The sequence below is a fragment of the Neophocaena asiaeorientalis genome, unplaced genomic scaffold, assembly GCF_003031525.2.
Source record: "Neophocaena asiaeorientalis asiaeorientalis breed wild unplaced genomic scaffold, Neophocaena_asiaeorientalis_V1.1 scaffold116, whole genome shotgun sequence".
NCBI classification, from domain to species: Eukaryota; Metazoa; Chordata; class Mammalia; order Artiodactyla; family Phocoenidae; genus Neophocaena; species Neophocaena asiaeorientalis.
The window spans coordinates 520,345-535,203 of record NW_020174561.1 but is presented as its reverse complement, the minus strand read 5'-3'; the positions used below and the strand labels follow the sequence as shown (position 1 = coordinate 535,203).

At 41.1% G+C, this 14,859-nt stretch overlaps 1 protein-coding gene and 1 pseudogene across 1 annotated transcript in view; both read right to left on the bottom strand.

Moving 5' to 3' along the window:
• GRM8 (glutamate metabotropic receptor 8) overlaps positions 1–14,859 on the bottom strand; it is a 727,865-nt gene that overhangs the window by 501,349 nt on the left and 211,657 nt on the right. The window lies entirely within an intron of this gene.
• LOC112408183 (translation machinery-associated protein 7 pseudogene) lies at positions 2,575–2,776 on the bottom strand (annotated as a pseudogene).

The window sequence follows — 14,859 nt, the reverse complement described above, 5'->3', positions numbered from 1 at the left end:
TTCTACATCATTGTACATTAATCAAGACCATCTAAGGAAGTGATGAAAACGTTCTGAGAACTCAGCCATGTGCTGTAGCAGGTGGTGGACATTTAAATGGCATTATTTATCATAAGTAGCATTTAAGGAGTATCTCAGAGTCTCTGATTCCAAAAATGTATGTCAATTTGGCGAGAGACCAGTGCTTTCTTAGTTATTAAAGCATAAATAGGTTTCCAACACTTTCCTTTCCCTAATTAGATACATTGATTTGTCATGACGCTCCCACTTTGAAGGGTATTGTAAAGTCAGCTCTGGCCAGCCTGATCAAGAATCATTATACTGGCACATTCTACAATGTTGTTCACTGTAGCACAAATTTTACTGTAAAGTGTGCCCAATCTGATGCAGCTTTGAAGCCCAAAACCTTAGGATTTCAATCCTATCTCTAGAACATGCTGCTTTACCTGAAGCACATTACCGAATCTATCTGAGCTTTGGTTTCCTGAACACCTACATTGTGAATATTAAATGAGATCCTTTAAAAACAAACAGTCCACACAAAGGTCTACACGACTATAAGCCCTCTGCAAATATTATCTCCTTTCTCTTTTGCCCATTCCTATACTGCACTGCATTTGAAGAATTTTCATTAAGCTAGTAAAATCTGTTCCTACAGAACAGATCCCAACCTAATTAAGCATAACATGAAGAGAAGGTTTCTACTTAAATTCTGAAGCAGAGATACAACATACAGAATCTTAAATTCTGAAGCAAAAATTATCCACATACAGAGGGTGGTAAAAATCACTTGCACCCGTTTTTGGAATATCATGCAGACCATAAAAAGAATATTTTAAGGACCGTTTCCATTTTTGAAAGACTGAGTTAGTGTTATGTAATGGCCAAGCCCAAAGCCCAAATCATACATATGCCTCCTTGTCCTATAGATGTGGGGTGGCAGATATGCCTGGGTACAGCCCTGAGCAGAAAGGGTTAAGAATGGAAGATGCTTCCTGATGAAATACGTTTGCTCCCATCACCCTGTGACCCTTACATCCACAGCTGTCTGCCCCACAGCTGTCTGTCTCCCTCACCTTGGACCAGTCCAGAGATAGAGCAAATATCTCCTCAAGGAAAGCAGAGAGCCTCTCAGTTCTCCCTCTCTCCATCACCTCCCCGATGAGTCATCTCTCTGACTACTTCACTCCTTTAAGGGCAGTCTGGCAGGCAAGGGACAGTGAGAACAAAACATTTATAAGCAGGACCCCAGTGATAAAAACAGTAGCAATATTTATGGATACTGAGAATTAATTTCTTTTTCTTGCAGGAAATATGAGTGATAACATTTCCTTGGCCAGTCTCAAAAATGTCAATTCATTTGTTTGTTAATACAAATGCATTGCCTCATTCGTTCTCTGATAGGAACATTGAGAGGAGTGAGGGAGGGAAAGGAGAATCATTATTGTCACCCTATAATTATTCAGAGGATGTTTCATTTTATTTTATGTTAGAGTGGCCAAATTTGTATTATTTCTCTGTTGCCCTAATCATCATGATAAATCATGAAATAAGAATCTCAGTGTCCAATTACCATTCAGAGTAGATACAGGAAAGGAATTAAAGCTTTCTTTCTAAGTGGAAGAAAGGGCAATTCCACAGAGCTTCCTCAGGGAACGTACACTGTGCTGAACAGTACATTATTGAAAAGAGATAAGCAATTGTGTGATGTACAATTGCCAACACTTTCTTGTCTTTCAACTCTAGTTCTAAATGCTTAGGAGGAATAATATCGTCACATTTTTCAAAGGCTGCTACAGGAGAAAGCCACTTACACTCACATTCACAAGTAGTGTAAATACAGCAGTTATTATTTAAAGAAGAGACACAGAGACAGAGACCAAGAGAGACAAAGAGACTGAAGTCTCTTTGAGTGACTGAAGTCTCTTAGAGTGCCATGGCCAGGTTTCAACAAAACCCTGCCCTCAGCACCAGGCTCAGGGCTCCCATACCTCACCAACTGCTTCTTTAAGGACCTCAAGCCGGAGAGCTACAGCAGAGGGAAATGTTTTTCTTCAAAGAAATGAACTTCTAAGAGATATAATAAGCCAAACCTAAACTCTTAAATTATTTTCTTTCTTTGGTAATTTTTCCTTTTCTGCTAATAAAGGTAACAACTAAGTGATACTAACGTCCAGCAGGTCAACTGCATATGAGTCAATCTAGTCACTATAGCTGTAGGTGGTGTAAAAGAAACAAGTGAAGCAATCCGGTTGCTTGGACAGTTCAATCAATAAATCAAAGTGGTAACTCTGTGAAATTATACCTAAATTAAATATCCCAAAGTAGACTTTGTTTCGAAAAAGGCAACATCTATCTTATAATATTTCTAGAAAATCTATTACCTGTCATGGTTTTTTGTTTTTTTTTTTTTTTCAAAAGTTTATTCTTAAATGTACAATAGGTTCCAAGACAACATTTCATTCTAGCTATAGGTGGCAACAGATGTTATGGCAGGGAATCCAGATGTTTAACCCAGATGTTTAAACAGGAATGGAATGAAGGATCATCATTGCCTCAAGCACAAGGAACAGCTTAGTTTTTGCCAGATTTCTTAATTCCACCTGTGGCCAGGGGGCCTTTCCCCGCGGCCTACCTCGAGTTTCTTTTGCTCCTCCTTCTGTTTCTGCTTGAACACCTTATCTTCCTCGTCCATCTCCTTGGCTTGCTTCTTGGGCTGCTTCAGGGCCTTCTTCTTGCCACCTTCGCGGCCCGACATGGCGCCTGCCGCCCCTCCCCAGACCCTGCCACCGGATGCGGCTGTCATGGTATTTTAACACAGGGACGTCGGCGATTCACATAAAAACATTCTTAGAAAATAGACGAATTTAGCCCCACAGTTAATAATGTCTAGTTATTAAGTTTGATGGACTAAATCCCACCATTTTTTTTTAAGGTAGGAAGTACAAGACTAGATTCAGATTAGAACAAATACTGCAAAATATAGTGAAAAGATATGGACCATTTTTCTCTCCCCTGCTTTTGGAAGGTTTTGTTTGTTTCCTTCTATTCCAGCTTATAATTGAGTTCAATCTGCTAAAAGTTTGTCCTCCAAACCTAAGTCCTATGTTTTAGGCAATTAATAATTGGCAACAACCTTAAAATTGCACTTATGAGTTCTAACTTTTCTGTCTAGGAACTAGCTGGCTCACAGTCCAAACATGATAGTAATTAATAGTTAAAACTGTGTTTGGATCTTCTTAGAATAATACCACTTATTATCCTACTCTGCATTGATGTTTTTTCTTTTCTTTTTCCAACAGAAATTTTATTATGGGTGCATAGATCACTGTATGGGAAATACCTGATTTCTAAGTAATCTTTGAAGGAGTAGTTCTTCAAGTATAGTTCCACTGTAACCTATAAGGATCTTCTAGATGTTTGGAGGATTAGTCCAAACTCTAATTCATTAAAAAATATTTAAAGTATAGCTGATTCACTTTGTTATAAAGCAGAAACTAACACACCACTGTAAAGCAATTATATTCCAAAAGAGATGTTAAAAAAATATTTAAAGTATAGAATACAGTTTCTACTGCAAATGACAATTTCTAATATAAAATACAAAAATGAAAAAAAAAATTACTATGACTCTTTACCCAACCCAAAGCACCCTCACCCACCTTTGGCATGGGAAAGAGAGAGGAAGAGGCTGGGGGGGAGGGGAGTCCTGGGGTCAGGGGAGAGCAAAGGATTTGGTCACTGGCAAAAAGGCAAGCAAGAATAGATCAAGATCAGTTTCCAAGATCATTTCTTCTAGGAAGCAGCATGTGAACCAGGAAAAAAAGACATTAGCGACCGAGGCATTTTTACTAGTCAATAAAATCCCATTGATTTTATTGCAAGAATATTACACCTTTCTATACATTTTTATTTCACCAATCACCTAAATTTTACAGCTTTTTATAACACCTAAAAGGCAGTGTAGTATAGTGACCTGAGTTCAAAACCTAACTCTCCCACTTAATTTCTCTAAGCCTCAGTTTCCCCATCTATAAAATGGGAATAATAATATCTATAATATGAAAACATGTTTTTAAGTGCCTTACAAAAAGCCTGCCATGAGGTAGGCACTCAATTCATGGCAATAACATAATGTATTAGATATAAAAATATTAACTGATTTCTGGAAACCCACCTGTGCCCTTATTTTTGCATGTGCTACCATTTGAGTAGTTGCACACTTTCACTTAAAGGATATTTTTTTCTAATACTCAGAAGGAATACTTCTTTTATGTTTCAGCCTTACTTTGGTTTTCCAAACTATTTTCTTCATAACAGGCTTTCTCTGCTTTCATCGTGAATTTTTTCTTTATTTAGAATAAAAAATAAATGTTTATGAATTATTTATAGTTTATTATGGCAAAACATATATATATATTTTTTTTTTTTTTTTTGCGGTACACGGGCCTCTCACTGTTGTGGCCTCTCCCGTCGCGGAGCACAGGCTCCGGATGCGCAGGCTCACCGGCCATCGCTCACGGGCCCAGCCGCTCCGCGGCATGTGGGATCTTCCTGGACCAGGGCACGGACCCGTGTCCCCTGCGCTGGCAGGCGGACTCTCAACCACTGCACCACCAGGGAAGCCCGCAAAACATATTTTTAAGTCTTCATTATCAGTTTGTGCCAACAACCCTCATGCTGTTTGGAGAATAGCATAGTATGTGCAAAGGGGACAAACACTGAGAATACTTTCTCCCTATACAGAAAAAAGATAAGTTAATTTCTAAGCCTGGAAACGTGTTTTTAAATCAGAAATTTCTCTTTCCAAATATTCACAATAACTGGTCACCTTCTGAAATCTAAAACCATGATTATTTCTCCTTTAAGTTTTAAACTATTAATTTTACATTTCGAAGGAATGTTTGCTCAGAAGCAAAAGGCTTTGATCATTTCATCAAGTAAAACCTGTAAAATTGATTTCATGGAGACAGACCAAAAACCTCTCCTTGGCTGACAAAAAATTTCCAATTTAAATCCGTGGTCATCCCTCATTCAACGTTTGCACAGCTCCACGGAATCTTGTTTGCTTATTGAAGCAAGGCCCTCCATAAAGAGTGGGTCCCACTGTGTTTTTTCTGTATACCATAACATGTCAGCCTATTAAAACCCATAACATCTGAAGGGCATTTTAGAAAATGATTTGGTAATTTTTCTGAGATGTATTCCTGACAATGCCTGTGACTTCAAAATATCTCTGCAACTAGAGAAGAATGTTTCAAGTGTTCCTTTTGATACGAAAGTCTGTAAATAAAGTAGTTGTTTACAAAGATGGAATTTAGTCAAATACGGAATTGGTTTTAAATCACTGCATGGCTAAACGTTTGCTTGACTAAGCTGATAGCTTGTCAAGTCTTGTATTTGGTTATTAACAGCTGCCATTTCTTCTACAGCATCTCTGGTGCACATTCCTGTGAGGATTAAATAAGGTAAGAGTAATTAACATGCCTAGCACAGGGCGTGGCACAGAGTAAGCGCTCAGTACATGGCAGCTGTTAATATTTTAATAGCAATTATTTTACAAGTGCTATGGAACCGAAAGAGAAAGCAAGTGACCTATCCAGCATTGGCCAGCAGGAGTTTCCAGTGTTTCCTTGATCTTTTTTCTAATCATCATTACTGATGACCCCAACAACGGAGATTTAATACTTTTTTGTCTCTTTCAACTGAGAAAATAGAGAGAGTTGCTGTTGAATTGGTCTCCCTGCTTCCACTCCTGCCCTCATTCTCCCTATTCTCCACACAGCACTCACGTCATCTCACATACATCAGACCACATCCCTCTCCTGAATGAACCCTCCAAAGACTTAACTTCACACCGAGAATAAAACCCAACTTTATCCTGTGGGCACGACGCCTCCCAGGAACTAATCCATGACCTTGTCTCATGCCATGTCTTCCCCACTTCTAGTCAAACTGTCCTTTTTTCTGTTCCTTGCCTTGTCCAAGCCTGTTCCCACCTCGGGGCCTTAGCACCTGCTGTTGCCTTTGCCTACAAAGCTCACCACCTGTTATCTCTTCCCACAAACTCTTCAGCTCAAAGCCTACATCCTCAGGGCAATGCCCCCCACCCCATACCTAGAAAAGCAACTCAGTCCTGCCATCCCATTGCCCCCTCCCATCTGGCTCTAGTACCCATTCAATTGTATTTCCTTCACTTCTCTCTATGACTTTTTTTTTATGTAACCAATTTTTGGAGAAATCTCCACTTACTGGGATATAAATACAAAAGAGTGTCCCTAACAGTGCCATGTCAATCCCCCTTTCTCGAGAAGAAATGAGTCCTTTATGGCATCTTGGCCAAAATCCATAGCTTCTCAGCCACCTGTGGTTGACAGCTGTCTCAATTTGGTCTTTAAGACTTGAGCCTCTTCATTTTCAAATACTACTCATCTCAAAGTTCATTCAAAGCTACTCTCTTCCCCGCCCCCATCACAGGCTAGACCATAGGGTCTTATGGGAGAGACTGGAGTGAAATCCACTATGTTTACACACTTCTTTTCTTTCTTTCAATTCCCTCACTCTTCTGCTCCCAGACACTGGGCTCTCAGAGAACCTCAGTCTCACCCACCACACCCAGGAGAAGGAAGTTAGTCTCTCTCTCTTTCTCTCTCCTATTTTGTTTGACTTTTGGAGTATGACAGCATTTTCCCCCATCCTCCCTGCCAGAGCATGAGTTTTTAGTTCCGCTATGTGCTACTTCAGGGATCAAGAGCTGCCTCCTCTTTAGGGACTTCCCTGGTGGTCCAGCGGTTAAGACTCTACCTTCCAATGCAGGGGATGCAGGTTCGATCCCTGGTCAGGGAGCTAAGGTCCCACATGCCGTGCAGTGCAGCCAAAAATAATAATAATAATAAAATAAGAGTCCTCTTTAGTTCACCGGTCCATCTGTTCATTCTTTCACATGAGCAACCATGTGTTAGGTGTTTGGTATGTTCCCCAGGGCTGCGGCGGGCATACATGTAAACATTCCTCTGAGTCTCCTGTACCTTCAACATTTACCTCTTTTTTCTCTTGCAAGTCATGTACAGCTCAGTGGCAGTCAATATCCTGTCCAAAGACAGTCCACAAGATAGCTGACCAGGAGCAAACTCTATTATCTCTGTTTAGCTAAATCTGTGTAATTCTGAAAAATAGAGGAGCTAGGCTTGCTCTCAGTAGAAACGGCTATAGCTGCTTTCATTCAGCAATTAAAATCATATCAATTCTCGACAACTCTGAGAGAGGGAGCCTCCTGTCAGATAAGCTATCATTTTTTTAATAGACTTTAATTTTCAGAGAAGTTTTAGGTCTACAGCAAAACTGAGCCGAAAGTACAAAGAGTTCTCATAGAGACACACAGACACAACCTCCGCCACTATCATTGAAGAGAATTTTTTATGTGCCTGGACATGCATTGGTGGTAAAGGTTTTCTCTGTCTTTTTTTTTTTTTTTGGTACGTGGGCCTCTCACTGTTGTGGCCTCTCCCATTGCGGAGCACAGGCTCCGGACGCGCAGGCTCAGTGGCCATGGCTCACGGGCCCAGCCGCTCCGCGGCATGTGGGATCCCCCCGGACCGGGGCACGAACCCGTGTCTCCTGCATCGGCAGGCGGACTCTCAACCACTGCGCCACCAGGGAAGCCCGGTTTTCTCTGTCTTATTGTGATTCAGGATGGTTCTAATGAGTCTGCTGAGATGAGAAGTGGGGTTTTCTGAGGGAAACACTCTTCCCCCTACCTTTCCAGGAAAGCAGCCACGGTACCTTTGCCTTTTCCCAAGTTAAGAGCCCCAAGACTTGGTCCAGTTCCTGTACTCAGCTACTCCCCAAATACTGCAAGTGGAGCCAACCTAACTACTGGAGGCTTCATGCTCCCCATCTTATCAGCTGCCAGTAACCAGCATGGCGTAAACACTGCCCCCTCTCCCCAGCCACACAACGCTTCCCTGTCCTGGGTTCTTCCAGTGGACCTCTGGGCTCTGCCTTTAGACACATGTCCTTTCATCTTCAAGGGTACAGATAAAATACTCACTTCTTACTCTCTTTAGAGAGAAGTCAGGGATGCAGCCTCACTGCTAGGCTCCACGAATACTCTCCAAAACTTCTCCTGCTCTACTCCAGAGACAGCATCAAAAAAGACCTACAGATTCTACCAGGGAATGAGATGCTACTCCACCATTCTGGAGACACCCCCAGGGTCGGTTCACTCTAAGCCCTACTCACCTAGCTCCAAGGAAGGGAAAGGCCCTCCTACCTCTCTGTCACAGGGAGGGAAGGGAATAGCCAAGCTCTGAATATGCATCGCCAAAATGCTGACTCCTACCACTTCCAGCCTACTTACATTGGCTCGTGAGAGTGGGTGTAGTGGTAAAAGCTCATTCTTATTTGGTGCCTCTCAGAAGCACTGCAGGAGGGCTGTTCCAGGGGCCAGCAGCACCTTGAACACAGAGTCGCACTGAGTTCTTCAGGTCCTCAGCTTTGAGCTGAAGCTCCAGTTCCAAGACTAAGGGGGAAAATACCACTGCCATGTAATGCTTTACTCTCTGTCACTCGCAACTCGCTCCTTTGTTACTCTCCACCACCTCGGTCTACCCTCAGCACCCAGAAAAGCACTGGACACTTAGTAGGTGCTCATTAAAGATTTGTTAAATGAATCCTGTTTTGAATGCTTCTAAAACAAGAAGTTACACCATAATGAAGCCCATTACATACTGAAGAGCCCTAGTGGTTTGAAATCAAGAAAATGTTTATCCATTTTATGTATCTCTGCCTAATACAACAATAGAATAACCCCTTTTTTTCTTCGTAGCATCCCTTTCAAATGTTCCCAGATAGAGATGATGACCCTGACTCCTTTTCTTCTCCAGGGTTCTCACGCCCCATGGTTTCCAGACCTGCACTGACCATCTTGGTTGCCTTTCTTTGAAGCACTAATAGCGCGTTTAAGAAGTGCTCTACCAGTGATAAGCAGTCGGACTAGCACTTCCTGAGGGTTGGACCCTCCTTTTCTGTTAATGCAGCTGCACTTGCATTAGGATTTGGGTATTTGCTGTGTGGGGTTAATTTTCTCAGCAGAGGATCTACATAGTTGGCTCACGTTAAATGTATGGTCAACAGACCTCAGATTCCTTTCTAAGCGTGGACAAATGTCACACCTTCATCTCCTACACTGGCTTAAGTGATTTTTCACATGTAAATGTTGAATCTTACATTTAGCTCTGTAACATTTCTCCCTTTTGCTTTTGCCCTTTTGTTCGTCTCCAGAGGTTTGTTTTTAATCTGGATATCATACTGACATATTCAAGTTGTTATTACCTGCAAATATGACAAACACATTTGCAATGTCTTCACTTAGACAATTGTTTTCAGTGACCTGCAGAGAATGGAACCAAGTCAGAGCGTTGGGGTGTCCTAGGGACATCCATTTGGACTGGCACTTTTTGCATATGGCTGCTCGCCCAACTGCAAATCCACCTAAATCTGCCTAATGTTGCCCTCTTGCAGCCCACATTCTAATCCCTGCCACCACCTTTGTTTTTATAAAACTCTAGAGCTTTTAAGAAATACTCTGGAGGGCTTCCTTGGGGGTGCAGTGGTTAAGAATCCGCCTGCCAATGCAGGGGACATGGGTTCGAGCCCTGGTCCAGGTCCACATGCTGCAGAGCAACTAAGCCCGTGCGCCACAAATACTGAGCCTGCAAGCTACAACTACTGAAGCCCACGCGCCTAGAGCCTGTGCTCCACAACAAGAGAAGCCACCACAATAAGCCCACGAATCGCAACGAAGAGTAGCCCCCACTCGCCTCAACTAGAGAAAGCCCACGCACAGCAACAAAAACCCAACATAGCCAAAAATAAATAAATAAAATAAATAAATTTATAAAAAAGAATACTCTGGAGAAATAAAAATATGATATCTACAACAGTCCCATGATCTATAGATAAGATCACCTTATTCTTGAAGGTATGTTTAAGTTAGTATGACATATAGATAGCTTGCTTCCTTTCCTCATAAAAACAACTAGTGAATTATTTTATAAATTATCACAGGCTGTCCTGATTAACATCGATATGGTTGTTCTGATCTTTCAAAATTCTTTATATCATTTTTGAAAATCTGGCTACCTATCCATCTTCAGGCTCCTCTTAAGCTCCATAAATGCCTGCAGAACATCCCCAACCTGGCCCCCATTTCCAGTGTCAAATCTTCACATTCCTTTAGTATTGGGGAAGTCCTATGTCTGAGCCCAGAGCACTGACAATGCCTAGATTTTCTTCTATTACCTCCTCATCTCTCTTAGAAATTGTATCATCTCAGACTGCCATGACAAAATACCACAGCCTGGGTAGCTTAAACAACAGAAATTTATTTTTTTCCCAGTTCTGGAGGTTGGAAGCCCCAGATCATGGTGCCGGCACGGTTGGGTTCTGGTGAGGACTCTCTTCCTAGCTTACAAATAGCATGTGTCCTCACATGGCAGAAAGAGATAGAAGCAGAGCAAGCTCTCTGGCATCTCTTCTTATAAGGGCACTAATCCCATCATGAGGGCCCTGCCTTCATGACCTCATCTAAACCTAATTATCCCCCAAAGGCCCCTCCTCCAAATACCATTACACTAAGAGTTAGGGTTTCAACGTATGGATCTTGGAGGGATATAATTCAGTGCATAGCAGGAATTAACTAGTTGGTCATATTATTATTTCTTTTCTTTTCTTTTTTTTTTTGCGGTATGCGGGCCTCTCACTGTTGTGGCCTCTCTCGTTGCGGAGCACAGACTCCGGACGTGCAGGCTCAGTGGCCATGGCTCACGGGCCCAGCCACTTCGCAGCATGTGGGATCTTCCCGGACCGGGGCACGAACCCGTGTCCCCTGCATCGGCAGGCGGACTCCCAACCACTGCACCACTAGGGAAGCCCGGTCATATTATTTATACTACTTGTCCTGCCCTTTCCCAATTTGAAGATTATTTGCTCTGCTGGAAAGGATGAAATAGAAGAAAATTAAGATTGAGTTTTCTTCCTTTTCTCCATAATCTATCCTATAATACCATCCTCTCTAATTAGAGAGCCTAGTTTTTCATTATGTCTTATTCCAAATTTAAATCTTGAAAAAAAATTTTATAGTCCAGCATTTTCAGAGCTACAGTTTCAAGAGTCCAGCATTGTGAGCCCTTCTTGACATCACTGGGCTCCTGCTAGGAACTTAGTCCTCACAGACATGCTCTAACAGATCTCTCAAACTTTTCCTTTGGCATTTCACCTAATCGTGCATCCCTACTTGCCCCAAGATTCCTGCCTGGCAAACCTATCACATTCAATTCATTTGCATTGTTGGTTTACCGACCTCTAGCAGCATTTCAGAAAGGCATTGCTCCACCCCTGCTCATCACCCACTCAGGATGCAGTCTCTGCAAGAGCTGAGTTCTGCAGGCCACCACCAAAGAACACTCTTCCTGCCATCTTTCTAGCAATGCTCCTTAAAGAAAATCGAAGCCCTGTACTTTGGAAAGGTTCATTTACGGCCTCAATTTGGGGTACTCAAAAAAAATCAATAGCAATCTTAATTCCCCCTGGAGATAAATAGCTCAAGTCTGTAACTATGCATGAACACGGGAAATTTAAGAAAATATAAAAAGACTGGTTAGCCCTCAAATCATCCATTCCCTTCTCAGAACTCCACTTTTCCCAAACTGGACGGCATCCAGATTTGGGTATGAGAGGGGATGAGAGAAATAGCTGTGGTTTTCTTCTATAAGGAGGATAAGAGTTTTCTATTTTTAAATTTTGCTTTTTGTTGTTTTATTTCTACCGAAGGCTGAAGTGGGGAAGATTTTTACTGTACAATCTGGAGAGCTTTTATCCAAAACTTCTCTCAAAGGCCATTCTAAATATCCCTAATCAGTGGGTCTTTAGAAATTGCCTTAAGGTCTTTCTTTTCTTGATTTTTGACAATAGGGTAACTTGTTTTAATTATATTTTCTTGACCACAGTAAAAATAAATATTTTTTTACCTGTGAATTGTCTCTACACGTTTGTGCTTTTATCTGTTAGTGTGATACCATCACACTAACTCTTAGTGTGATTGTATTTGAAGGAGGGGGCCTTTGGGAGATAATTAGGTTTAGCTGAGGTCATGAGGGCAGGACCCTCATGATGGGATTAGTGCCCTTATAAGAAGAGATACCAGAGAGCTTGCTCTGCTTCTATCTCTTTCTGCCATGTGAGGACACATGCTATTTGCATGTGTTTTTTAATTGATCATAAAGATTATTTATATTCAGTAACTCTCTGTTTGGTATATGTATGTGATTTTTGTCTCCTAGTCTGTTCCTTGTCTTTTGACTTTTTTTAAACAATGTTTTCCCCACCTAAAAATTGTAAAAATATTCTTCTATGTCAACTTCAAATTATTTTAACCTATAGAACTGAGTAACATATGCTTTGATCCAATAGAAAAAGCAATATACTTCTTCTTCAGCCTTATCTTCTCTGGCCTAAAAATCTTAAACCTTTTCTTTTTTTCCAGTTTTTTCCCAGGGTTCTATATTTTAAGCCTTATATCATCCTTGAGACTGTAACACCTGTGTCTCTAATAATATTGATCGTAACTGTAATAGTAACAATATCTAATCGTTTACTGAACACCTATGATGGACCATGGACTGATCTGGTTATTTCACCTGCACCACCTCATTGAAGCCTTATAAAAACTTCATTTTATATATGAAGAAACTCAAGATCAAAGAAGTGAAGTAGTTTGCCCAAGGTTGTACAAGCCATAAATGCTAGAACCAGAATTTAAACTGGGAACTTGGGTTTTCTGTCTCCAAAACCCATGTGCATAACCATGGCATTTTAGTGAGTATGAAAAAAAGCGTGCACATCTCTCCCACAAACCTCTAGCTAGAAGGACTTTCCTAAACATTAAACCACAGCTTCTAAGTTTTAGGAAGTATAGTACTGATGACCCACAGAATAATTCTCCCTCATATAAATTCTGGACACATACATTAAAAAGAATAGACTCCATTAATAATGAAAGCTAAAATCACATGTGTAAACACATTGCTTTTAACCTATTCAGTTATTTCCCCATAAGTACTAACAGTGCATCACAAATTATGCTGTCTAGAAGACATACCACAAAACTTAAATCTTGGAAGATTCATTGCCGTGGTTTAATGGAATAGTTTTCTGAGAGAATGAAAATTTTGAACCTCCAAGATGGAATGTCCCTATCCACTGTTTCCTCGTTCTGTTAATCAAATCGGAGATGGACACAGAAGGCAAACTACACAGGGACATAGCTGTATAATTAATTTGCACGTCTCTTCAGCAGTTACATATAAATATATTTTCTTCTCATGCACTTTAACTCAGTAGTTGCAAACTGGTAATGCTCAGTAGCCAAAATCAGCCTGCCCAAAAGCCTTAATTGTTCTACGCAAATGAGTGTACCTTCTCCAGTTTGCCACAAGCACTACTATTCCCTATTGTATCACAACTGGCCTGATGCGATACATTTACATACCTGGACCCTCCTCCAGAAGCATTTGACTTTATAGTCACTGAATTGATCACGTGATTGCAAAGATAGTGAGACAAAAGCCCATATTAGAGACCTTATAATCTGAGCCTACTACAGGCATACTGCCCCTGAAATAAACTTAAGAGGTAAAGCCACTATCCCAACTACACAATCAATCGTCACTCTGCTATCCTAACCCTAATTCTCCCTGTTCCTTCTCCTTTCTTTCTCCCTACCAAGTCCAAAAATAGCAAGGTTTATAGGTGTACTTGCTGTTGACTCAAGCTCAGACCAGGAGGCTGCACAGTTAGATTACAAAATTGGTTATGCAATCTACATCACAGAGGTACATCCCTGACCTTCCATAAATCCAGTGTTTTCACTGTGCAGTGCATAGTACGAGCTCCAGGGCATAAAAGCAAAATTGCACTCACTTCATCCCTCGAATAACCTTGAACACTGCTGTAGAGTGGATCATGGAGACAAAATTGGATTTTTGGAAAAGAACTGAATATCCTAAAATTAGCACTACTGTAAGAAAGCCCGTAAAACTCTGAACTTTCACTCCAGTCATTTTAAAAGTGCTTGGATAGGACGGGCATGGGAAAAAAAATCTGCAGAGCTTTGAAAGCAGAACCTAGGTGGTTATGGTCATAAACTAAAGCAGCTTGGTTTAGATCAGTTTGCAGTGAAGAGCCAGGCAAAGAACTTCAGCCTTCAAAAAGAGATTTCAAATATATCTTTCTAAATCATAGAATTAATGTCAATGTTGGAAATATTTGCAGAGCTGTATTTTAGACAGTGAATAATAGTCCATAAAAAAAACAATTCTCTTCTCACCATGGGCAGAAAGTCAAAACAAGGCTAGAGACCACTAGGAGCTCAGATTCCTTGGCCAGTCCCATCAAATCATTTCAAAGCCAAGGGAGTATAATATTTACATTGTTAAGATTGTGTCTATATGATGCCAGCAAACATTTGATTAGGTTAATGCACTCAAGCAACCAGTTAATTCAGTGAAACATTTACTCAAGCCCTTGTTATTTGCCTACATTAACCGAGTGATTGGCATGTTTGATTGGCTGGTCACATTGCTGTATCCCGTCTGCTCTCCCATGTCTCCTTTGGCCACTTGGGGCAGTCACTCACAACTCTCACTTCCCATCTCTACAGTCTACAGGGTCATTACCTAGTTACAAGTCTACCTCCCTCACTAAACACTGAGCTCTTTGCTCAAAGGGCACAAGAGGCTTCCTCTCCATTTTCTACCACCTAGTTGAGTTATCAGGATCTGTATAGTGTGGGGAATATGT